Source organism: Pelodiscus sinensis, chromosome 4 (assembly GCF_052426305.1).
Source record: "Pelodiscus sinensis isolate ZL-2025 chromosome 4, ASM5242630v1, whole genome shotgun sequence".
Taxonomy (NCBI): Eukaryota; Metazoa; Chordata; order Testudines; family Trionychidae; genus Pelodiscus; species Pelodiscus sinensis.
The window spans coordinates 103,290,878-103,316,496 of NC_143055.1; the positions used below are offsets into that span (position 1 = coordinate 103,290,878).

At 38.1% G+C, this 25,619-nt stretch overlaps 1 protein-coding gene across 1 annotated transcript in view; it reads left to right on the plus strand.

Moving 5' to 3' along the window:
• Positions 1–243: 243 nt before the first annotated feature.
• The window catches only part of LOC102456831 (N-heparan sulfate sulfotransferase 4), a 259,856-nt gene continuing 234,480 nt past the window's right edge, over positions 244–25,619 (plus strand). The window contains exon 1 of the mRNA XM_075929806.2: positions 244–322. The gene's annotated coding sequence lies outside the window, so the exon portion shown is untranslated. The remainder of the gene's footprint in view (positions 323–25,619) is intronic.

The following is a 25,619-nucleotide window of genomic DNA, read 5'->3' on the forward strand; positions in this document are numbered from 1 at the left end:
CTTAGTAGGGTACTTGTGGTTGCTGTGATTCACTGAGCTTCATAAAGCAACTATACATAAACACATTCAATTGAAAAGGCATTCTAGTTTCTACATAGCTAAGTTTATCCTGTTTCACTTTTCTTGTGCTAACATAAAGCCACTGGAACCTCAAGTGTGTTTCTAGGCTGTGCACCCTGAACACAGGAAACTCGTGGTTTAGAGCCAAACAGGAAGTGGTGTTTTATATAACACAACAAGTACTGCAAAATGACACAGATCTCCAAACCCTGGGCAATTAACTAGCTGCTGGTATATGAAAATATCCATGCTATCTTATACAGTAAGTATATTGTATGTTAGCTGTTGTATTATTTTTCCTGCACAGATGGAAGAGAAACAAGCCTGTCTTTTATTCGACTATAACAATGAATTATGGGAGGTTGGAAAATGTCTATGGCCTAGAGGGAGACATTGTGCCAGAGTTTCATTTGAAGTTATTGAAGGCAAGAGCTTTACAAAATGTAATGAAATATGGCTAGAGAAGCGATTGCAGTGGGTCTGAAAATTGGAAGAACACAGGAAAACAAAATGTGTATAAGAAATAGACTATTTTGGACTTCAGGACAGAGGTGACATTAATAGTCTCCAGGGGGGATATTAAAAACTATGTCTAGAGTAATTCCAAACTACTGATGTACAATAGAAAATGTATAGCTCTTTATTGGTTTCCTTTGAATTTTTGTAATCATTAATGTATTAATTCACTGTCTCCCATCAGTTTATACAGGTGGAGGTTTTTTGATGATGATTGATGATTGATGATGATGATGGTGTTTTGTTTTTTGTGATTCATGAAAAGTTCCATGCATAGTCATTGCACATAAATCACTACAAAGAGAAATGTTGCAAAATCAGTACAAACCACACTTATTTTTCAACTTTGTGTCTTCAGAGACCCCCCCAAAATCCACAAATGTACTGAGTACATTTTTTCTCCACCTATATAAGAACATAATCTTTAGTAATCAACTGCTTTTTGATGGTCCCATGAGTGGTCACATAAACCAGATTTCACTTCACTATAAAACTGGGGAAGTTTATCCTGAAGTCTTCAGGTCTTGAGAAGTCTATGGCTAGGAAGTTTTACACAATGGGACAATTTTACATCTTAACTGTGATCATGTAAATACATACCAGTATGGACTCAAACAAACAAACAAGCATGTTGGAAATTGGATTTTAAAAAAATCCAGTTTTAGTTAGTATACTAGGCTCATGGAGCCCTCTCATTGCTCCCCCCTCCCCCCAAAAAAAAACATTTAAAAAGAGTTTGGAAGAGCATCTTTCAATTGCTTCAGAGCTTGGGAGTAGTTTAAACTATTACTCCAGGGACATTTATTGATGATAAATGTTATATAGGCACATTGGCTTTAGTTAGCATTTACAGTTGCTGCTAAAAGAGAATTAATGGTGATTTACATTCAGGGACAAACAGCGAGGTTATTTGCTTCCTGGGATAAATTAAAGAAACAAATTTGCTTCAAAGATAATACCAACTCATTCAGATACTGGCATTACTTAAGTATTAAGGACACCATAGTGACACTTATGTGAAATATCTATAAAATAAATGGTAGCTTAATTAGAAAAAATTATCAAAGAGGTATCATTTTGTTTTGTAACATTTCCTGTAATTTTAATTTATAGGAAGCATTTGTTTCTTTTTTTCCTCCAAAACTTTAAACCTTGACTTTTTCCTGAAAATCTTTTGATTCTTTTTGCTCCAAAGGTTACGAGCAAAAACAAACAAAAAAATAGGTTAATCGCTTTTTAGCACTTGAGAGCACTTTGCATCTAGTAGTTCTACTATTTCCCTTATCAGTGAGTTAGCTTCCTTCCTTTGTGTCTGTAAGTCACACAACAGAAGGGAGAGAGAAAACTAAGAAAACGTGTTTGTGAAACCAGAACATGGGGGGAGGGGTGTCACAGAAGCGGGTGCAGTATCTAAAGCTACTTTTAACTCCTTGTTTGCACTGACTGAACTTCATACTGGCAGTGATCTTTTAAATACTGATTGTTGAACTCTCATCCTGATTGGGTGACATAAACTCACTGAATGTTTTGATGCAAAGAATGTCTTGATGACTTTCATACACAGTTTGGAACGTGACCTTGGACCCTGGCTCAGTAAATGGGATGACAATGTGCAGATCAAGCTACTTCCTGTAATACGGTAGATGCAGTTCACAGTAGGAGTGGTTGAAAGAACTGCAGCAGCAGTAACTGATGTTTATTTTCTTTCCATCCTTCCACACTCCACAGTGCCCCACCCTCTACTATCCAGTGGTCTGTCTCCCCTCACCTGTTAAGACATGGAGAATGTGATACCAGATAGAACCTGGAGTCCTATCTATTGAGGCAGGACTTCAGGTTCTACTGGCGGCTACTAACCTCCCTACTTGTCTTGGGAGAGATGGAAGGAAGGAGAAAGAGAGGGGCAAAGTGTGACAGAGGAGGAAAGAGAAGAGAGAAAGATAAGGAGCGTGAAGAGTGTGAGGAAGAAGAGACAGTGAATTGGTTTGATAGCAGAGGAAGGGTAAAAGGAGTGAAGGAGAGTGTGAAAGAGGAACAAAGAGGGAGTATGTGTTTAAGACTGAATTGGGAGGGCAAATGTGACGAGAATAAGAGGAAAGGAGAAGAGTCTGAAAGAAGTAGAAGGGTGTGGGTGTGTACATGCACGTGCTTATGTGAAGGGAGAGGAAGAAGGAGTGTGTTACTATAGCTACATTTCTTTTGTTGCTTTCAGTTTTCTGCTTATTTATGACGTGCCAGTTGCAGTCCACATAAAATAAAATATCCTAAAAGTATTACAACAGAGAATTTATCCAAATAGCCCAGAAAGTTAGTTCTTTCTTGAGCATTTTCCCTTGTGACCACTGATTTTTTTCCCCTTTGCAGTGAGCTACTGCTGTTACACAGTGACACTTAATCAGCAAAGACATACTTGTAATAGCACCTCTCGTCCCTGTCATTAAGTCCAACAATTTCAGATTTGAACATCTCTGCTAACGTGACTCCCATCTTGCTCAGCTTCTCTTGTCTCAAATGTCACTAAAGAATGAGAAATCAGAGTTCATAAATAAATTCTATGGGCCCAATCTTGTGCAGTACTGAGCACCCTTTGACTCCAGTAAGACTTGAGAATGTGCTGCGGCTTGCTGAATCAGACTTTAGCATTGAAAGAAAATTTATTCATACTAAGGCATTGCACTGAGTTCAATAAGCAGGCAAGTGTCAGACACCACCAACTTTGTCAACTTAGTGTACCCTCTCTACACAAATGTGCATCATACATCACTTAAAAGCTTGTTATGTCTACTTCAGGATGAGGTAGATGTGGAGCTGCCAAGTAACACTATTACCATAGAAAGAGGGATAAACAATGATACCATTGAGTCAAAATAGCCCCCTGGAAATACCTGTATTTGTTTGCTAGTTTAATGACTCTGTGGAGATCATAGGAAATAGTTCATTATCCACACTTCTACATCCAAGTTATTTATGTGCAATGATCTTGATGCCTTTTTTCAAAGATGCTCTTTTGAATGCTTTTCACATGGTGAGGAATTTTGGTCAGTGATTTGTCCTTTTTGATGATTAAATAGAGGTGGGAGCAATTGAAATCTGTGAGTTTTCTTTTGTTTTTTCATTCAGGTCATACAACACTGTATGATTCTTTGGCAGGCTCAAAATAAATGTATACCCCCAAATTAAAAAAAAAAAGACAAAAAGAAAATCAAAATAAAATGATTGCCTTGGCTAAACAGCAGAGAGAAAGAGGTAGTTAAAGGCCAAATGGCATCCTTTAAAAACTGGAAGTCAAATACAAGTGAGCAAAATGGGAAAGAATATGAACTCTGGGAAATAATGTGTAAAGGTTTAATTTAGTAAGCAAAAAGTTTGTGTCTGTTGCTAGCTGCTTTTACAAATTAACAGAAAAAAGTATAAGAAGCAGAGTATAATAATCAGTGGGGTCACTGGACTATCAAAATGCTAAAGGAGTACTCAAGAAAGACAAGGCAGATGCAGTGATGCTAAATGAACTCTGTACCAACTTCACTGCAGAAGATATGAAGGAGAGTCCTACCCCTTTGCAATTCATGATGGATATGTCTACTCTGCATGGCTATTTCGTTGACACAAGCCACCCGTTATTTTGAAATATTTTTTTAAATAATAGGTGTGCTATTTCACCATCCTGGTAAACCTCATAGCACGTGGGTTAAGGGATAACTTGAAATATAGTGTTATTTCGAAATTTGGTGCTGTGTAGATGCACCAAATTTCAAATTTTTATTTATTTAAGCTATTTCAAAATAGTTTCAAAATAAGATACACAATTTGCGTAGTGCAAATTGCATATCTTATTTTGAGTTTAGGGTACTGTGTAGACACACCCATATCAGAAGAACTGTCCCAGATTAAGGTGTCAATAGATGAGGTTTAGGAACCAATTGATAAATTAAATAGTAATAAATCACTAGGACTAGATGATATTCTCTCAGGGTATGTCTACACTAGCTCAGTAGTTCGAGCTAGGTAGGCAAATGAGGGCAACTGGAGTTGCAAATGAAGCCCGGGATTTAAATATCCCAGGCTTCCTTTGCATCTTCCCGGGCACCGCCATTTTTAAATCCCCCTTAGTCCGAACTCTGTGCCCGCAGCTACACGCGGCACGGAGTAGGTAGTTCGAATTAGGATCTCTAATTCGAACTACTGGTACACCTCATTCCACGAGGAGTAATGGTAGTTGAATTAGAGATCCTAATTCGAACTACCTACTCCGTGCCGTGTGTAGCCGCAGGCACGGAATTCGGACTAAGGGGGATTTAAAAATAGCGGCGCCCGGGAAGATGCAAATAAAGCCCGGAATATTTAGATCCCGGGCTTCATTTACAACTCCGGTTGCCCTCATTTGCCTACCTAGCTCGAACTACCGAGCTAGTGTAGACATTCCCTCAAGTATTAAGAAGGAACTCAGATATGAAATTGTAGAACTACAAACTTTGGTCAGGGCCAGCCCACAACATTTTGGCATCTGAGGCAGAGAGCTCAAATGACGCCCCCATGTCCCCTCGCTTGGCCAAAACTTTGAAAGGTCTCAATTCTGTCTTCTTCCTGTTCTACTCCTCTTATGGTATTGTTCTGCTATATACATATGAACCAGCAGCAGGCACAATTTTCTACACTCAGGGTCCTAGTGGCACCCCCCACACAGTCTGGCACCTGAGGTGGCTGCCGCAGTTCACCTCATGATAAGGCCAGCACTGACTTTGGTATCTAACCTATGGCTTAAATCCGATCACTGGAAGATAGCTAATGTAAACCCTATTTTTAAAAAGGCTGTAAAGGTGATCCTGCTAAGCCTAACTTAAGTACTTCACAAACTGGTTGAAATTACAATGCAGAATAGAATTATTAGACATGTGGATTAATATAATATGATAGAGAAGAGTCAAAGAAGGTTTTTATAAAGGGAAATCATGCCTTACTGACCTATTAGAATTTGTTGAAGGGACCCCAAATAAGGATAGGGACCAGGATAATCCAGCTGACATAATGCACTTGGACTTTCAGAACACCTTTGACAGTGTCCAAGCAAAGGCTCTTAAGCAAAATAAGCATGGGATAAAATGTCCTCACATGTATCAGTATCTGTTTACATAGTGAAAACTGACCCTTTATTTTCCATCCTTTAAATGGATAAGTAGCAGGGTCCCTCCTCCAAACATCTGTACTGGGACCTGTGCTGTTCAACATAGTCATAAACGGTCCAGAAAAGGGGGTTGTTATGCCTCCGGCTCCCTTCAGGCATACAGCCGCATCATCATCCCGTCAGGCGTACGCCTCGGGCTCCCGTCAGGCATACTGCCACATCATCACCGGGGGCACTGATGGGTTTACCACCCTCCCAACCCTCTAACTCTCCCTGAGTGCCACCGAGTCCCTCACTCCGAAAATCCATGTCTTTCAGTCCGAGGTCCATGTTAACTGACCTAGACAGGTCAGATCCTTAGCAGAAGATGCTAGCGGGAGGAAAAGGGGGACCTGGGCCCACCCCAGCTCCAGGTCCCAACACAGGACCCAAAGAGCAGAGAATCAGCTTCACTGCCTGGTTAGTGGGGTCAATCCCTGTAATTCACCAACCCACGGGTAAGCTGGCAGCTCCCTTACCTGGTCCTGAGTCATTTCCTTCCCTCCACTTGACTCCCTCGGCTGACCATAGCCATACTCACGGGGACCCTGTTTATGTCCCTCTGTCATCGCATCCTGGCAGCCTTGGCTCCTCCGTCCCTCCTTGGGACGCCGGGGGCAGCCTCTCCCTGGTACCCTCCATCCTCCTGGAGTTGGCCTCCTCCCCTGTGGCATGGCCCGACTCCCTTTTGAATTGATGCATCAGCCGTGCTACGACCGATGTGCCTCAGCCCTGACCCTTGCCGTCCCGTGGTGGCGCCTTGGGTTTCCACCCCTGCTAGCACTGGGGCAGCCAGAGAGCACATCGCACATAACTGCCGCAGGGCTGTGCCTTCACTGGCAAATGCCTCCACTGGGAGCCGGGGAGTGCGGGGCTCAAAGGGCTCCACCACTGCAGAGTCCCACGCCCCATCACAGGGGTGAACCGAGAAATGGCAAAGTTTGCAGTGTATACAAAATTACTCAAAATGTTTAATTACAAAGCTGACTATGAAGAGTTACAAAACTATCTAATTGGGCAACAGAATGGCAGATTAATTTCCATGTTGATAATTGCAAAGTAATTCACTTTAGGGGGGAGAATAATCCCAACTATACATACACAATGATGGATTCTAAATTAGCTAAATTACCGCTCCAAAATAATAAAAGATCTGGGTGCAATTTTGGACAATTAAGAAGGTGATGCACCAAACTCTATGAGCCTCTGCTGAACATGTGAACACAGAAGGTTTCCACTCATGCAAAATATGGGTGGCTTTTTCACTGGGACAGTAGAAGGGACCTTTTAAGGCCACAGGACAAAACTCTGCCAAATTTAAGGCACAGAGACAAAACATGGATTCATAAGTGCTTCTCAATGAAATTTTCTTCTAACATTGACAAAACATATCTTCATTCACAGAAACAGTTGAACCATTTCTGCTGAATTTTTCTTTCTCTGCCTCAAATATATATATATATATATATATGTATATATATATATATATATATATATATATATATATATATATATGTATAAAAGAACCAAGAGCCACTAAGAAAAAAAAGTCAGCCTAATTGGTTACTGTTTGGCAAAGTTAAGAGTAAGTGAAAACAGGGTATTATAATTTGAAATATCAGTTAACTTTAACAATTGGTATTGCTACCAACTTCACTTAATATATAAAGCCAAATTCTGTATTCACTTCATTTTAGTGAATGCACATATATGCCTCTGGTTCATCACCAAATTTAGGTTCATTTCCAAATTGATGATCACTACTTTGATTAACTGAGATTGGAATCTAGCCCTATATACATTTTTTTCATGAGCTTTTCATGTCATGTTCCAAGTGCTCTAAATGAAATGAGATGACTGCAAACAGAGATGCAAAGTTCCACTCAAATGTAGAAATATTTTATTTCAACAGAAAAAAATCATTTCTATAAAAAGGCCCAGAAGTAAAATGCTATTTTGTTACTTTTTTTTCCACAAGGAAAAAAAATCACTCAAAAAACTCAGAAGTGCACATAAATGTTATTGTCAATGACACTGTAAAAGTCATTTGTGCCTCAAGTGTGTCTTTTCTTTGCTGGCCTTGAGTGTGAAGATGTTATCCTGTCCTGTTCTTGCACCAAACAGAACATGAGCTACTTTCACACACATTTCTATACCATGCTGCACTGAGAGAAACCTATTATCATGTTACCATAAATCTGTTCCCAAGAAAGCATCAGACATTCACACGGCATCTGAATGCAATAACATATCCTCACTGTGAACTGTCTTTTTATAATGCTTATATTTGGCCTCTAAATTAAACCCTTCCCATGTCAATGTCACCTAAGAAATTGGAAAAAAGCTGGAGAACTATTGTGGTATGATTTCTTTATTATCTCAGAGTAATGCAAAAATATTTCACATCAAAGGAAGTAATCCTAAAATAACTACTGTTCCTAACTTAAAATCCTATACTGTCATTGTTTTCTGCAAACACCAAATGAAATGTTTTGAAGTGTGTTTGGCAAAACCATCTAACTCATTTTAACGTCTATTTCTTCTTCATGCTCTAAATAGGTTATATACATGGGCCAAATTCAGCCCTGAATAAGTCAAGGAATCACAAATTTGTAGTCAATGGTAGTTCTATCCCATTGGCAATGGGGTTGAAATTGTCTCTATGTACCTCATTTAGTTTCATATTACTTACTACTTTGGCATAATATTTTACTGTACATAAATGAATGTAATGTAGCAAGATAATGGAAGAGGAGGGCACTGAAGTTAGGATTTTATTTCTTCATGGTTTTTTCTAGATTAGATTTCTAGATCAGTTAATAATTTGCATATGCTTTGTTCTGTTTCCTGGCTTATCTCCAATAGTTGGTACATATTTATGTCTTAGCATTTCTTGCTATATTTGACTAGCACATGTATTTTTTATGTATTTTAGTTGGAGCTGTTAATGCCATGTATAGTAAAGGCTGCCCAATGATTCCTTTTTATAAACTCCTATTTTCAGTTGCTTATAAGTGGCACAGCAGAAGTTGATGTGTATGTGTGAATATGTAAAATTTTGACAGATAGGTAATATCTTTTTTGCTTTACGCATTTTTTCAATTTCTTTGTTAATTTTCAAATTTTCACAGGTGTGGGAAATTATGGGGAGGTCAGACAATAATTATTTAATAACAAAAGACAATGCAAAAACTTTAAAACTTAGTTCTCTTTAAGATGTATATCACATATAATAGTATAGAAAGTAAATATTCTTGAGTCAAAATATAAGAAGTTCTCAAGCATCTTTTTGTAGCTTGGTGCATATATAATTTTAAATTATTATCTAAAGAAATATTTTTGTTGGTTTGTATGTATGTTGAAATTGATGTTTACCAACATTAGACATTTAGTGATTAATCTAAGCCTGTTTATACATTTGCCAGACTTTAACTAATCAGGCTGGAATATTCCATCACATATGTCTGTCTAAGGCTGATTTTAGTTTTAGCTAAAATGATTCAGCTATTTACAAAAATTAGGAGGAAATGCACTGGTTTGCCCATATTAAAAAATATACAATCTTCTTTGTTGACAACCTCTGTGCTTTGGAGTGGAATTTTGACATTTTGGAGGGACGGGGCAGAAATTGTGTTGCAGGGATTAACCATGCTATCACCCTCTGAAAAAAAATCATTTTCACATGCTCATGTGAGACATAAGAAGTTAAGCTCAATTCTTTGAAGATTCTGTGTGCACTACATGCATTCATCCTGGAGCTATCAGAGTCTGAGGATTTTCTATGCAACTGATCCTCCTGTAGCAGGGGTAGAAGTTGCCTGGTAAAAAATTATAGGTGATTATATAATTAAAGACTGTATCATAATACATATATACAAGTTGATTGAATTAAGGTTGCATAAGCAATTTTAGTTCCGGAGCTTCCTAACTTTCAAGCTTTTAGAGGTTTGGGGTGTAAAATATATTATTTTTGTTTTTCCTTGGAGGGCTTCCATTTTGTTTCTCCTTGCAAGAGTTGTGTTAGCTTTGTTTAAAAAACTGCAGTATCTGCAGTATCAAGCATCTCATAAATGGGTTTTGAGGCTTTCTAAACCAATTGGGATGCTAATATTACAAGCCTCCATTAATATGTTATCTGATGAATTCAATAGCAGGCACAGAATCCTGAACAACAACAAAATAAAAATGGCTAGACTATCAAAGTGCTCTCAATTCACTTACTAAATTTGTGTTCCAGAATTTTGATTCATGCCCTGCAGATTAGTTACTTAGATCTGCAGTTACTAAGGTCTTAGCCAAAAGAAACACACCCCATTAGTTCCATGGTATTCATGTTAAAATTCTGTCTGAGATAAATGGATTTTTAAAAATCCCATTGTACATTGTATAAGAATTAAGTGTTTCAGGTGATGGCCTTCCTCAAAACTCCCTCTCCCCATACTGTTGTGTACTGTGCTTTTCCTCCACTCAATTATTATACTCCATCTCCCAAGGCTGCGTTTCAGTCACTGTTATATACAGCACAGCCTCATTTATCTGAAGATTAGTTAGTCAAAATCCCCTTTAAATTAAAATAGGGTCATGTCTTTGTTCAGAAAATAAAGGTTTAGAAAGGAAGACTAGTAGTTAGCTTCCCCAAGGCCAGCCAGCATTGCAGGTACATTAAGATGATAGTCAAACCTGATTTTGAGAAAAATAAAAGGCAATGTTTAATCAGGATGCTGGCCTCCTTGGGTCTGACTGAAGAATCTTTTAATAATGTTCTTTCCTCTGCTTCAGAAGGGGGAAGCACATGGATGATTTCCAAGCACCTGCCTCTCCTGCCCTGTGAATTTTGCACCTCTATGAGACATGGCATAGATTCTTACCCCTTGACTAACAGGGTTGATATTTGCAGAATTAGACCCCTTTATCAACTGGCCTTTGATACCTAAAATATTTGGATATCTGCCCAAGTCCTTTGGACAAGTGAAGCTGTACTGTACAGTCCATAATTTGTGATGTGCTTTCCTGTATTTTAGGATTTAAGACACAATACCCAAGCTACCTATCACACAAGATCTAGTTATCATCAGGTGAGTTAGGCTGGTGAGCAGGAATTACAATTTCTTTGCAAACATACTGGTGACTAAAATAATGTTGCTTAATTATGATAATTTCTCTTTTCATTTGTTTTTATTAATGTTTGAGCTATAGGCATTTTTCTATAATTAAGTTAAATCAAAAAGCAAATTTTGTACCCATGATGGAGACTCATTTAATTATGGATCAAATATATTTCTAAAGGTTATATCATCCAATGAGGGGACAGCTACAATCCCATGTAACAGAGTTTGTTGGATAGTAATTTGTTATTAACTATCAAAGACTGGTTAGAGGAATTTATGAACTGAGCTTGTCTCATACAAAATATTCACAGAACAATTTACAACAGCAAACAAATTTTAAAAAATCATCTTTGTGGAATAATTATGAACAGATATAAGAGCTACTTTCTTTGAATGAATTGTTCATTGGGAATTATTTATTTACTTTTAAATTAAAAACTACACTAGCAGATTCACCAACAGAGGAGACTATGGGAGCAAATGTCCCAGGTTCAGTGATTCAAAAGGGCTTCTGCCACTCAAGTGCTGTGTGGCACGCCTTAGGCAGCGCAGTGCACTCCAGGTGCTGCTGAAGGCTGGTTGCCCTAGTCTTGCCTTTTCTGGGATTGGTCTCCCCTGTACAAAAGTGATTCTTCAGGACATTCATTATGTACTTACATGTATCTGCTGTGTAACAGTATGAAAAACATATTTTGTAGCTAAAGCTTTTAAAGCTAACCTGTATACTTAGGGATGCCCTCACTTGATAGCTGTGTCTTAGACAGCAGTAAGAACAAAAACCAATTGTTTGGAATATTTGATTTGAAAAACAGAAAACTTTCAACTCTTAAATGTAATTTAAATGCTATCCTCAAACCAGCAGAGGTTCCTAGTTCTGCAAACTGTACACAGAAACCATATTACCTTTTTGCTCTCAAGGGTTATCTGGACTTTTATTATGTTACTAATTACGGGTCATTTTGTGCTTGAGCCTGATTTATTAGGTAGTTTTCATTCTGAAGTCAGATTTTTTTACCTTTTTCCCGTATTGGCAAAATCTGGCTCTTGTGATCCAAGGGAATGGAACTCTTCTGGAACTTCATTTAAATGTCTGACTCAGCTCTCATACTTGCAGAGAAAAGAGTTGAAACTTCCCCATGCAAGTATTTATAAAGAGGATAGCATATGCAATATTATGGGATGAGATTCTGCTTTACACAACAGTTCCCCAAACCTCTTCATTAGAGTCCTGGACCATAGGTCAGTTGACATCAATTGAAGTTTCTTGTACTAAGCAGTTACAAAATCCACCTCTTAAGACTTCACATTAATTCCTTTGCTTCACACACAGTGTTATCTGGTCTAATGTGCTTATAATGTTAATGTTACAATAGTCAACATGCAAGACTTCTTACATGGAGAGAGAGATTAATTTATTATGGACATTTCAAAGATTTTAAGCCTTGATCTCTAAACAGATGCTAAATCTTAATCTTGTCTATTCTTACAATAGATCCAGTTTTCATTTCCCTCTCTTCTCCTCCTTGAAAAATTTCTCTGGTAGCATGTACGACTTTCCAATCTGTGCAGCCTTAACATACATATGAATTATATACTATAACATACAGCAGGAAGGAGAGGAGTGAAGAACAATACTACTTTAGAATTAATTACTCCATTTAGTCATACATACCTCCTGGGCTTTTTGTGTATGTTTAGAGTGTAAATATTTTTGTAATGTTTTTCACCTAAAACAGACCCCAGCACTTTCAATGTGAAGGGCCCAGTAGCAGGTCAAAGTCAAGTGAGAGGATTACTTCCTCTGGCTATTCAAACTCCTTCTCTTCCTGGCTCAGTCATATTAATGCCAAGGCTGCTTCACAGGCTTGAAGAAAGGCCTACTTGTTTGGCTGCAATTAGCAACAAGTATGATAATATTATACTATTGGTTGTAGCATTTTGCTGGTCCAGCAAAATCTCCCCATACAGTTAGTTTGAAGAAATTTTAGAAACTATCCAAGATAAACAGGGGATGGGAAGGAGGATGTTAATAGTACTTAGCTTTTTTCTAGTGCTTGATGTGTTCTTTGCATTATACAAATAGGTGAAGTACAGCTATGGCCTGAAAAGTGACTTTTAAGTGGCATCATAGGGTTCTAGGACTGAATCTCAAAGATTTCTGTATCAAACATGCTCTACATACAGGATAAAAAAATCTAAGGCTACGTCTACATTGGCAAGATTTCGCGCAAAAGCATTTGCTTTTGCGCAAAATCTTGTCGCCTGTCTACACTGGCCACGAGTACTTGCGCAAGAACACTGATGTTTTAATGTATAAAATCAGTGCTTCTAGCACAAAAATTCTGACGCTCCTGCTCAGGGATAAGCCCTTGTGTGCAACTGTTCTTGCGCAAGAGGCCAGTGTAGACAGGCAACATCAATTTCTTGCGCAAGAAAGCCCGATGTTTAAAATGGCCATCGGGCTTTCTTGCACAAGAGAGCGTCTACACTAGCACGGATGCTCTAGCGCAAAAGCACATCTTTTGTGCAAAGGCACATGCCAGTGTAGACGCTCTCTTACTCAAATACTTTAACGCAAAAGCTCTTGCGTTAAAAATTATTTGCGCAAAATCTTGCCAATATAGACATAGCCTAAGGGTGTAGCTGTGTTAGTCTGTAACTTTAAAAACAATGAGTGTTCCTGTGGCACCGTAGAGGCTAACCAAAACATATATAATCATGAGCTTTCCTAGGTAAAATCTGATGAAGTGGGTTTTGCCCACAAAAACTCATGATTCTATATTGGTTAGTCTCTAAGGTACCTCAGACCACTCTTCTTTTAAAGTTAAAAAAAAATTTTTTCTAACTGCTGGCTGTTTTTTATTCAAGCTGGGATCATTCTTTCTTGTGCATGATCAGCTGTGATGAAGCTTCTGCAAGCCAAATTATGCCTTCAGTGACACCTGTGCACCCCTATTGTCTCCAAGGTGCACTGGTGTCACGGATGGGAATTTAGCAATCAATTTTGTTGATGATGCATAGCCGCAAATACAATCTAACTCATTCTCTTTTAGCTGTGCTGGCTCTGCAGGGTAACAAGAAATATAAACCTTTGTCACTAAAGTTAGCCAATATAAATCTGTAGGATGACATGGAGGGTCAGCTTTTGCCACCTGTCCATTGAATTTTATTATACTGTCTGAATGTTGCTCTTGAATTCAATAGGATCATTCAAGGTACTATTTAATGGGAGTGAAGGTAGAATATACTTAAGTGTTCTGCTAGTCTGAGGCATTAGTGAAAAGGGTAGAATTAGAGAAGGATTTTCTTATTTGGATACATAATCATGCGATTTTTAACCAAATTACTTTGTTTTTGGAGGGTGAGAGAATCACATAAAGAAAAAGTGCAAAGGAGGAAGGTAACTGAAGATAGATGCTATCCCATGAGCAGTCAAACAGATTATTTTGCTCTTGGGAAGTTATTAGCAGTTGCAGGGATAGGGTGGACAATAGCGAATGAAGTGTCAAGTGGGAATATTGGCTTCAGCCTTGTGCATTTTAAGATACCATTATGGAATATCTAACTCCTGAATGCTCTCTGGAAGCCAGGTTGGTGAATATGTTTTGTTTGTTCCCTTAGGGCTACACACCACCCACTCTTTTAAAAAGTGGGAGAAGATGCAGCCCAGATATTTATACTGCTTTGAGCTGATTAAAACTATTAGGAAATTTTCCATTTAATACTTTGTAAATTTCCCAGTAAAGTACTACTCCAAGAGCTGAAAGTCCTTAGCCAATCTGCTCCAACTGCCCAGTTATCAAAAGATTCACAGACCCCAAATACTCATGCAGAGAACACTGCACAACCTCTCCTTCCCTTAATTTTATGTTCTACCATCACATCTGATGAGCATTTCTATACATTTGCTCCCCTGAAGTATGTTTGCAGCTGTTGCTATTAAATTGGACTAATCTGGCATGAGGTGACATGTTGAGGCATCAAGTAAGTCTTCTTACTAACAGATGTTTTTAGGGAAAATTTTACATGCACATTGTATGATTTTGTAGTATTGGGAACTTTTTTATATATATATAAAAACTATGACAACTCTTCTAGTTATTGGGATTTGAGTAGATAACCAGTATTGGTATCTGGAGGGAACCTAACTTGTAGGAGAAAAGAAACTCACTACATTTCCCTCTATTAGTTTGATAGTCATTTCTTCCCACCAGTAAAGTGCTAACAATGGGGGCTAACAGGAAACAAGGGTAGAGGCCAAGTTGTTACGGTATCTCTTTGACAGAATTAGGGAGGATGTCTTAAGGACAACTTCCCCCGAGAGTTATCTAATAACTCGGCTCATCCGCAAGGTATGGTATATAAGGTAGTGACTCTCAAATCCATATCTGATCACCGGGAGTGCCAATCTTATATGGCGCACAAATGAAAACTGGAGACTTGGATTTAACTGAAACCACAAGACTATATTATCAAAAACAAAACAAATTTAACAAGCAGTACCTCAAATGAACCATGAGGGGGCAGACCCCTTTTTTACACTAATGGACCAGGAGGGGAAGTCCCTCCAGGCCCCTATACCTACACAGAGTCTACAACGATAGACGGTTGATGCGGTGCTAGCGACCTGCGACCTTCGAGCTAGTTGAAAGCCTTCAGGGAGGACAGCTAGGCATCCCTCGTCGGCTGATCTCGACACTAGGTGACCTACAATCCGTTGGCCAATTAAAGCCATGGGAGAGGAACAGCCCAGGAGATCCCTCGAAGCACAGATGGAGGATGAAGAAGGTAGGTTCACCTTCCGTGAAACCCTCTGGTCTTCTCTGCCTCTTCTCCGCGCTTCAGTACGGCAGGATCAGACGATGGAAGCTAGACTCCTTCCTATCTATCCTAACTAAATCTAAAAATAAAAACCCTATCTAAACCCGACGAGCCCAACGTATAAACACGATGACGGCCAACATGCATTGACCAACGCAACCTGACGTACAAACTCGATGACGGGAGCGATCCTAACTAAACACTACCTCACTAAATACCTAACCTAATCAGAGTAGGTCTGACCTTCCGTCAGCCTATCCCTGTAAAAGACTAAATTAAACTAAATTGAGGGAGCATGACTTCCCGTCAGTCCCTTTTAAGAGAGAAACCGGTCTTATACAGGGTTTTTCTAAGACCTCACTCATTCGACCTAGGACAAGATTAATGAAGAATCTCACTCTCTCTCTTTCTCTAAACCTAGACCTAGACCCGACGCTGTCTGACCCAAGGATAAGCCATGGGGCCAGCAGCAACTGCTACGCAGCACAGCCCTTTTATGCTCAAAACTCATGAATATGCATGAGGGTTTGAGGTTTTAAAATGATTGGTTGGTAAAATGCTCTTGTTGCCTGGTTCAAATTGATCGGCTCCTGGAAGATGCGTGTTATAAGCTGATTGGCTGGCACAAGAGCTAATGAATATTCATAGTTTATTCAAATCTCGCCAGGTAACTGCATTGCTATTTTCAAATCTAACAGTTACCTGTGGACGTGACAGAATGCATATTTCAAATGGAAGTCTAAAGAAAGTTCTAAGGTTTCAAAATGGAGTTTCAGACTCCATTTTGAGATATTGCAGTACTCCATCATATTTAAGTTTTTATACATAGTAAGGAGTATATTAATTCACACAACACCAGTCCTATACACTGTACAAATATTCACAAGAAGAATTTACATTAAATAGCTTACATTTGCATTTAATCACTTGATTTTACTTAAACATAGCCACTCTTGCTTTACAAAGTGTAGGAAGGAAACATACCAGGGGTTCACTCTGGAGCAGAGAGAGTGGAGAACCACAGATAAAAGGGAATAATATGCATAAAGAGAAGAGATTACAGAAGAAATATAGGACAAAGACTGAGTAAGTAGATTCTTCATATTCAGAATGATTCCTTGAGAGCCAACTCCTTTCAAAGGGACTGCAACTGAATACAAAAAAATAAGTTATTTAAAGCGTACACGAAGCTATAATTCTACACTGAAGCTATTTTTATCTTGGTCTAACCATTCTAGCTGTTTCTTTATGGAGTACTTTATCTGAAATTTCCAATGGAAGAACAGTCTTAGGGACAAAATGGAGACCTGGAATAGTTGGTGCACAGTCCCCTTTGACTTAGGTGATATTTTTGTGCAGCAATCTAGGACAAAGCTCCATCTTTTGTATGTACAATGTACATCAGAGTACATAATTTCATATTGCACAAAGAGTAGTTTCAATAATAAAATAGCTTGAAATCAAAGATTAATATGGAAAAACATAATCAACTTAATCGCTGATTCTTTTTCTGAGAACATGCATCCAAATGTTTGTGTGAAGTATATTGTTTCCTCAATGCATGTACATAACTCTTAGACTAAAAAGTAACATAGCATATATTGAATTAATGGACTAATATGGTATTATCTGTCAGCCTAAGCAGAACTAACTCACAGTATCAAAACTTGAACCCAAGCGTGACAATGTTTGGCTGTTCAGAAATAACAAATATCACTGAATTAATCCTGCTATCTACTCCAATCCTTTTACCATAATTTTCTGGGTATATTTTAAAGTCACATAAATTAGTGCCTTAGATAACCAGCTATTTTTGGCTATGTTTACAGTACAGAGTTTTTCTGAGATACAACAGGTATCCCGGAAAAACTGTGGCATCCAGGGAATGCATCTGCTTTTTTGGAACAGTTTCCAAAAAAGCGGGCATGCTTTCGGAAATCCTGTATTCCTAATTTTAGGAGGAATAAGAGCTCTTCCAAAAGAGGTGGTTTTTTTCCATATTTGGCCCAGTATAAATGGGCCAAATGTCAGAAAAGCCTCTTCTGAAAAAAGAATAGGAAAAAGGTACACAAATTGCAGTTCGCAATTTGCATATGTTTTTTCTGAAAACAAATGCAGTGCAGACATAGCCTTTGTGGCAGTAAAATATACCTAATTTTGATGGGAGTGACTCAGATCACTAAACCAGATTTAGTCAGCCTTTTGACATTGTAGGTGAAAAGTGATGACTATGAATACTTGCTATAATTTGGTCAATTTACTATAAGAAAGTGATCTACCAGGGCATGCAACATATTAAGAACTGGTTCAAAATAAATTAGCCTAATTTGCTCATTTTTATTGAATTCTTCTGTGAAGTGTTTTGATGCATATGTTGTACAAAGATGGTATTTAAAAAAAAAAAAAACATAAATTCCCTCCTCAGTGGGACAAATCTCTTCAGTCACTTCTCTAACTGATCCAGCAATCATTAACTCTGTAAATTTGTGTGCCGGAAACCTCACTTTCTCTTTTGACTTATCTTTTCTTTACTAATTTATGCAGGTATTCTGTCATTGTTGCACCTTTGTCACAGCTTCCTGAAAAGGGCTAGCTGCTGCTGTTACATAAGCAAATGAGTAACTAGGGTATGCCATTAACTTCATTGGATCTACTCTCATGTATTCAGTTCCTTGGTGATTGCAGAATTTGGCACAAATTTCCAAATCTTTAAGACTCTCTTAGAACTTTCCCAGACATTCCCATCTTTCTCTGCTTTCCTTGTTTAAGAGTACGTAAGATCCTCATTGTGTCATTCTCTTTGCTTCTGGTGGCCATCTCTTGCCACTTAATCCCATAGGTAAGGAAGTCTCCATTTGGAAATCTACATCATATTGCCTCAACTTCATTTCATGTCAATATAAAAAGTTGTCTTTTTTTCAATCTCCTTAATGTTACCGGGGAGTTATATCTTTAAAATCCTGTTTTAAATCCTTATGCCCTCATGATGAAATATTTTGAATCTTACTACTTCTAACCATCCCCATCTTATGTATCCTATCTTGAACTCACAACTGTCTCCTCAAATTAGTATAACAAATGAAGATTGAAATCTTATTAGTTATTCATTGACAAATTCAGAAGTCCTTATGTAGCAAAAAAATCCCAGTGGCTTCAATGGTTATGAATAGAAAGACTTAATTATCTCAATCATAATACAGTTTTCCAGAACACTTATGCAACTAAGCAATTTTGTACCCCATTTTCATATATGCCATTTTGAAAGTCTGCAGCTTGAGAAATGCTGGGGGTGTAAAATGGCCCAAAATAAGAACAGTGAAACCTTTGTTGGATAAATTCCAGTTTTAAAACATGCAGCTGTCATACATCTGTAATATGAAGGTGAAAAAACTAAATTCTGCTCTTTAAAACTCACTTATCAAATTTTCAAATGAGACTTTTGCTAAGCTCCAGGTCGATTTCCAGCATAGCTTTTTGAAACTGTAAAATTAGCCATCCTTACAGTTAAAGCCTATAAAAAATGAGATACTAATGGAACCCAGAACACAGTTTTTATTGTGACTAATATATCTTGTAATGAGTTATACAAGTTTACTCTGTCAAGCATAATTATGTATGATATTTATGTATAATCTATGTATTCTATGTCAAGCATAATTTAACCCTGGAAATAGTGCATACCCATTTAGAAAAGTGAATTCAGTTACATTTAAATTTAATGTTACATTAGAGTCAAAAAGATCAGACAAGGCTTTTGCGGCAGCACGTGAAAAAGTAGAAATACTGCAAGTCATGAATGTTTCACATAGGTTAAGTGAACTCCAGAATTCATGACTGTTTTTGTCAGGATGATGTACAATGGTTAGCATTTAGTCTGTGTTGCATTTTGCACTCATGCACTAATGTGAGGAACCACTCCATTAGTCAAGTCCCAGCTGGCCTCCGCTTTACTCCATTGCATTATTTTTAAAATAAAATCTTAGCTTCAGTTAGCTCAGAACTTTCAACATGATTTTATTTGAAAAAAAATAGTAGAGTTTAATCATAAATAATGACTGGGAACGTAGCTGAAGTATATAAATGGTGTAACCAATTTAATGGTCTTAGAGACATTAAGGCCCTTTTTTCCAAATTGGGTGGTGAAAATTAGGCCCCTAAAGCTGAATTTATGCACATAAATAAATTGTATGATTTTCAAAATTTCTTGAGGAACTAAGGATTCCAAGAACCTTTGGGGAAAAAAAAGACAGTATCAATGTATTTTAAGTGCTAATGAATGGGGGCTTTATTTTCCCAGTTGCTGAGCAACTGCCGTAGTTTTGAAAATAAGGCCACTTATTTAAGTGCTGACATTTTTTGCAATTTTCCGGGACACAGAGAGTTCCCAGGATCAGATACAGATCAAAGATTATTTTTGTATATTTAATTCATCTAATTTGTATATATCAAGTTTGATTCCACCTTCCCATATAATATTACTTTGTTTTGCATCACTTCATCTCATTATAGTATATGAACTTATTCAAAAACATAACTGCTCAGTGAAAGCCTGTTTTGTTTTTGTTTTGATTTTTTTGCCTACGTCATTATTACTGGAGGAGCAAAAACAGGTGCAAATAGGACACAATTTTGTCTTTAGTGTCTATGTTACATGACTGGGAACTTACTCATAAATAAGAATAAGAAAAAGTAGTGCAGTCTACTACCTGGTATATTTCCAGTCTAATAACTACAGAGCCAGGGAAATGACTTGAATTCTGAGTGTTTGACTAATGCCTGCACTCTTTACATTTAGACTGTTGACTTGTTTAATAATTGCCTGGGTTATATGGCCAAAAGTGACTAATGTTAATTCATTTGACATTATAATCACTTGAGTCACTTAATTTACACTTTTATTCTTCAAACGCATTAACTAAGGAAGACACCTGAGCAGATGCCATTTCTGTTAGCCAGAGGGCTTGGAAGGTCTAACTTAGTACTGCCATATGGACCAATGCCTATAACACTGATCTCATGCACATAGAGTGAGCACTGTCTGAGTGACAGTAATCATGTCAACTGCATGGAAAATTATACCTGTGTGACTCTGAGTAGCCATAAACCAACAGTAACATTTTATGGATGCTGGAGACCTTCGTATGAGAGTGACATTGTCTTTCCTCTGGCTTCAAACATCCAAAATCTGAGGAACATGCAAAAGACTGGCTATTTTGTAGCTTGTGTAACCATGGCCCTCAACTTTATTGTGGGAAAATACCTCAAAGCAAGAGAATCATGAACAGGATACTCACTTTTTTTTTCCATCAGGAACTATTAGATCTGCAGCCATATTAGCTGGTTACATTCCGCACAACAGGTGCTTTATTTCTCCTTCCTCCTCCACCCAAATCCTAACTCCAAGCACTGGTAAACCACAAAGGAAGGAGGAGTGGGTATACACCAGTACTTTATGAAGGTATCCTGATAGATTAAAAATAGGCCAAGTGAGACTTTCTAGCTCTACTGCTTTTGCTGTCACAGGATTTTTTCTTTTCCCATGAAATCCTCAGCCTGGCTGTGTCCAGACTCAGGGGTTGTTTCGGGAAAAGTAGCCTTTTTCCGAAAAAACTTCACCTGAGTCTAGACTGCAGCCGCGTTCTTTCGAAATTAAATCGAAAGAATGCGGCTTTTCTTTCGACGGCGGTAAACCTCATTGCACGAGGAAGAACGCCTTCTTTCGAAAGTGCTCTTTCGAAAGAAGGCGTTCTTGAATGTAAATAGGGTTTCTTCGAAAGAGAGCATCCAGACTCACTGGGTGCTTTCTTTCGAAAAAGCGGCTTGCTTTTTCGAAAGTTCCGCATGCAGTCTAGACGCTCTCTTTCGAAAGAGGCTCTTTCGATAGTATCTTTCGAAAGAGCCTCTTTCGAAAGAGGCTTGCAGTCTAGACATAGCCCCTGTGTGCATAAGACACGCTAATGCTAAAAAACAAAAGTATCTATATGGATTAAAAGACCTTCCATCCACCTCTTTTAAAGTTTTACTTTAAAAGACCCATGTTTCATCACCTCCACCCTCCCAGAGGAAGCGACTCATAGAAGGAAGAGAATCAAATTGACAGAAACGGTGCAGAACTATAGAGAGAATGAAGGTTTGTTGGTCCTGAGGATGGCAGAAGAAGAAATGTTGTATCTTTAGAGAAATGAAGTTACTGCAGAGCCAGATTAAAATTTTTGTGGGTTTTGTGCATTATGGTAATGGGGGGAGGCCATGTTTATGGAACAGGTTATGTCTCCAGGGGATGGAGTTGTACATTGTCAGCCACTCACTCACCCTGCTGCAGCACCTGTCTTAATAGGGCTGGCCTGGCTCCTTCTCCTCTTTCTCCATTCCCTTCCTTCTGGTCCATTGGCTCTTACTATAACATGCAATATTATTTTCCCTTCCTGGCCCTGTGTATTTTTTTTCTTTTCCCTTTCATGGTTGAGGGTCTTCCTAAGATAGGATTCCTTATGTAGGTGCGCTGAGAATCCACATTGATTAATCTGGGCCTGGGAGACTGAATACCCTTCAGAATTCACCAGTTTTTACTTCTGGAAAACTATTGCTCCTTTGAATTTAAAAGTGATATCCACCTTCAAAGCCCTCATCCTGCAGCATTGGGCATCACATTATACTGCAAGTCTACTTCCTCAAAAGAAAGGAAAAGACTCGGCTGTAGATTATGTTTATTAGACACAATTATAGACTATCAATCTCTGAATCTCAGCAAGGCAAGAGTCAGCAATTGTTTCCACAGCACTCACTGCTGCAATTCAGCTCTGTGGGTACAAGTGTATGAAATATGACAAAATAGCATTTAAAAGTTCAGAATTGATCTTGTTACTAAAGTGTTATTTAAAATTGAGAACAATTCACCTGATTTCCAAATCCTTATCTGTGTAGCAATGTAAATAATTCTTTAGTCAGCTCATGGACTAAATTTTCTTGCCTAAATCATTCTTAGATTAATACGTACATGTGTTGCCTGGCATAAAGGCATATTAAATGGACATAATATAAAGTGACTTCATTTATATGCAAACTGTTAATGTTTAATTTAGGTATATATGATGATGATCAAGGTTGTAATGTATTAACTCCATTACAATCTTCTGACGTGTATAGCTGCAGTGTGATTTGATTTGAATTGATTTTGCTGCTGACTCCGGTGACCTCCAATAAAAAATTGTTGCATTTACTACAACGTGATTTATGATGGCAGCACTCTCTATTATATAAATACTCTCCAAAGCATTAGTCAGAAATGCACTACCTTACTTCATTAAGTCCACAAATGCCATCAATTCTAATCTGATTGAGAGTTTTTTGTTTTGTTTTGTTACACAAGGAAAAAGAACCTCTGCCTTTTTGCCAAATGGACTTAAAATGTGGATTATATAATATTGAAATGACTTTAGCCTGATGTTTAAGAGCTACTTACCAAAATGAGAGCTTTTATTTAAGAATTCTAGCCCTGATCAATATAGGGTTTCACATTACAAGAATTAAGTTTAGTTTATAAGGCTAACAGTGCATATGCATGTTATGATAATAAGTAGTGGTGAACATTCACACTAAGGTACATTGTAGTAAAATATCCATCTGTTTTATCAATATGCATACAAGCATCACAGCATAGCTCCAACTGCTCCATAGCACAGCATGCACACATGCCTTAATTTCCCCTTTCAAAATATATGTTAGGCTCTCTTGCTTAAAGAACACCCCCCCTGAGGGTCAAAACACAGTCCAATGAATCCCCAACAAAACCCCCAAACATAGTTTATTTCTCACACTCTCTTGTTAGATAATCCTTGAAATTCCATTCTTCCCAAAGGCACTCCCTCGCATCAGCCTTTCTGCTGGGTGTCCTTCCGCATCGCACTTTGGTATCTTCTGCTATACCTAGACTTGACCTAATCTAGACTGTTAGGTTTTAAAGAACATAAAAATGGCCATGCTGGGTCATACCAAAGCTCCATCTACCTCTGTATCCTGTCTTCTGACAGTGTCCAATGCCAGGTGCCTTAACTACATTGATCAAGGATGTGAAAAATCATTACCCCTGCGCAGTGTTGTTAAATCAACCTAAATACCCTTGTAAACAGTGTTGCTAGATTAAAGGACGAATTCTTCCATTGACCTAGTTAGCACCTTTCATGGAGAAGAAGTTCCTATGTCAAGCTTGAGATGAACATCAGATTTACTTTTCATTCAACTTCCTCAGAGTTCTGAGTGCTTAAATTTAGAACTTTGATCTGGAACCATTTGAGCAGGTTGGTTGGCCTTTATATATAAGCTGAGCGGAAAATGTAAAACTTTTTGGATAATTTAAAATTGTCCTATTCTGCATCAGGATAAAACTGATATCTATTGGGCTGTGGGGGAGGAGGAGGCAAAGCAAGTACACACACAAAAAAAGACACCAGAATAGCCAACAGCATGGTGTGTAGGGTAGACTGTTGGAGTGGGGTGAGGTGGAATGCTCCTTTTTCAAACTCTCCTGCTGGAGCTGTTGCATTTGTATAAATATTTAAATAGTCAGTAGTGTGAGGATTCAAACCTGATTGCGCCACTGTGAAGGTACATGTCCTAATTAGTAACTTGTAAAGGGTCAACTTTGGAACTCTCAGTAACCCTCTAAGCTAAAGGAACCATTACATTATCTATCCATTTATAGCAAACTCTTACTCTTGGTGGTAAGAGATAGACATTGGAGGGTAACTACAACCCCCAATACACTGAGCCAATCCCTGATATGCTCTGTTACACAAGCTACTTCTGGGCATATAAAATCAGAAGGTTAAATCCCAGGTGGGTGGCTTTCTTTTTTTAACAACAGACATATATTCAGATAGCTGCTTTCTTCGGAGCTTCTCATTTTCTGTTTAAGCACTGAAGACATATGCCAATTCCATATGAGCTTAAGTATTAATTCTGTTAGCTGTTAAGAAGTATCAGGTTTTTATTGACTCTGAGACATAATCATATTTACAAATTTAACATATCACACTAACAACAGAAAATCTACATGAGTTTTGGGCAAAAGTCCTTTTCTTTGGGTTATTCAAGAACTTTGTCAAATAACACTTAAGGATTTTCATATTCCCTCCCATACTAAATCCACAATAGGGAGATATATCATGGGCTTTTCTTTCCTCAGGAAGGAAAGTTATTGGCCTTGAAGATGGGACTGGAGGAGTTTTGCAATTATATCCAGAGCTCAAGGCTCTTTGGACCCTGAGAGCTCTGCCCAGTTGCCCAGGGAGCATGCATTTCTTTCAAAGGAGACTAATCAGATATATAGTGTTGGAATTGGCAAGTTTTATTTTAGTAGGGTAAAATCATTCGAATGTTGGTTCAGTGACGATGACCTATTTCCCTCAGGTACTCAGAGAATTCAGTTACAACATGGCATTTATGTGTTTTCATAAAAATACGGTTATATACAGCTAGCAAAGCCCTCATCACACATGAACACACAGACAAACAAAGCATGATTTATAAAACAATTCTAGTGTTGTCATTTGCAGGGATATGTTGCTGGGAAAGAGGTATTTCTACTAGACAAATGGATAATTCAGCCTTCAGCGTCCTCAGAAGTTTTTGCTGCAAGACTGGCTCATTATTTTTATGTAAACTTCCTGAAATACAGAATATGCAATTCATAAGTCAAAATCTTTGTTTCATCTTTTCTTGTGGTGTTCTCTCTCCTAGTGTCACCTCATGTCAAATCATGATATTATAGATGCTGCAATATCTTACAATACATCTTGAAATCAATAAGAAAGGAGGGAAGGGGGAAAGAAGTCAATGACAACTTCTTGTTTAGTAGGGGGAAGTGTCAAGTCAGTGGAGGTATGGATCATGTAAATGTGCATTTTATATGGGCTGATCTCTGAAGCACAAATACACTAGATCGGGAGGGAAAA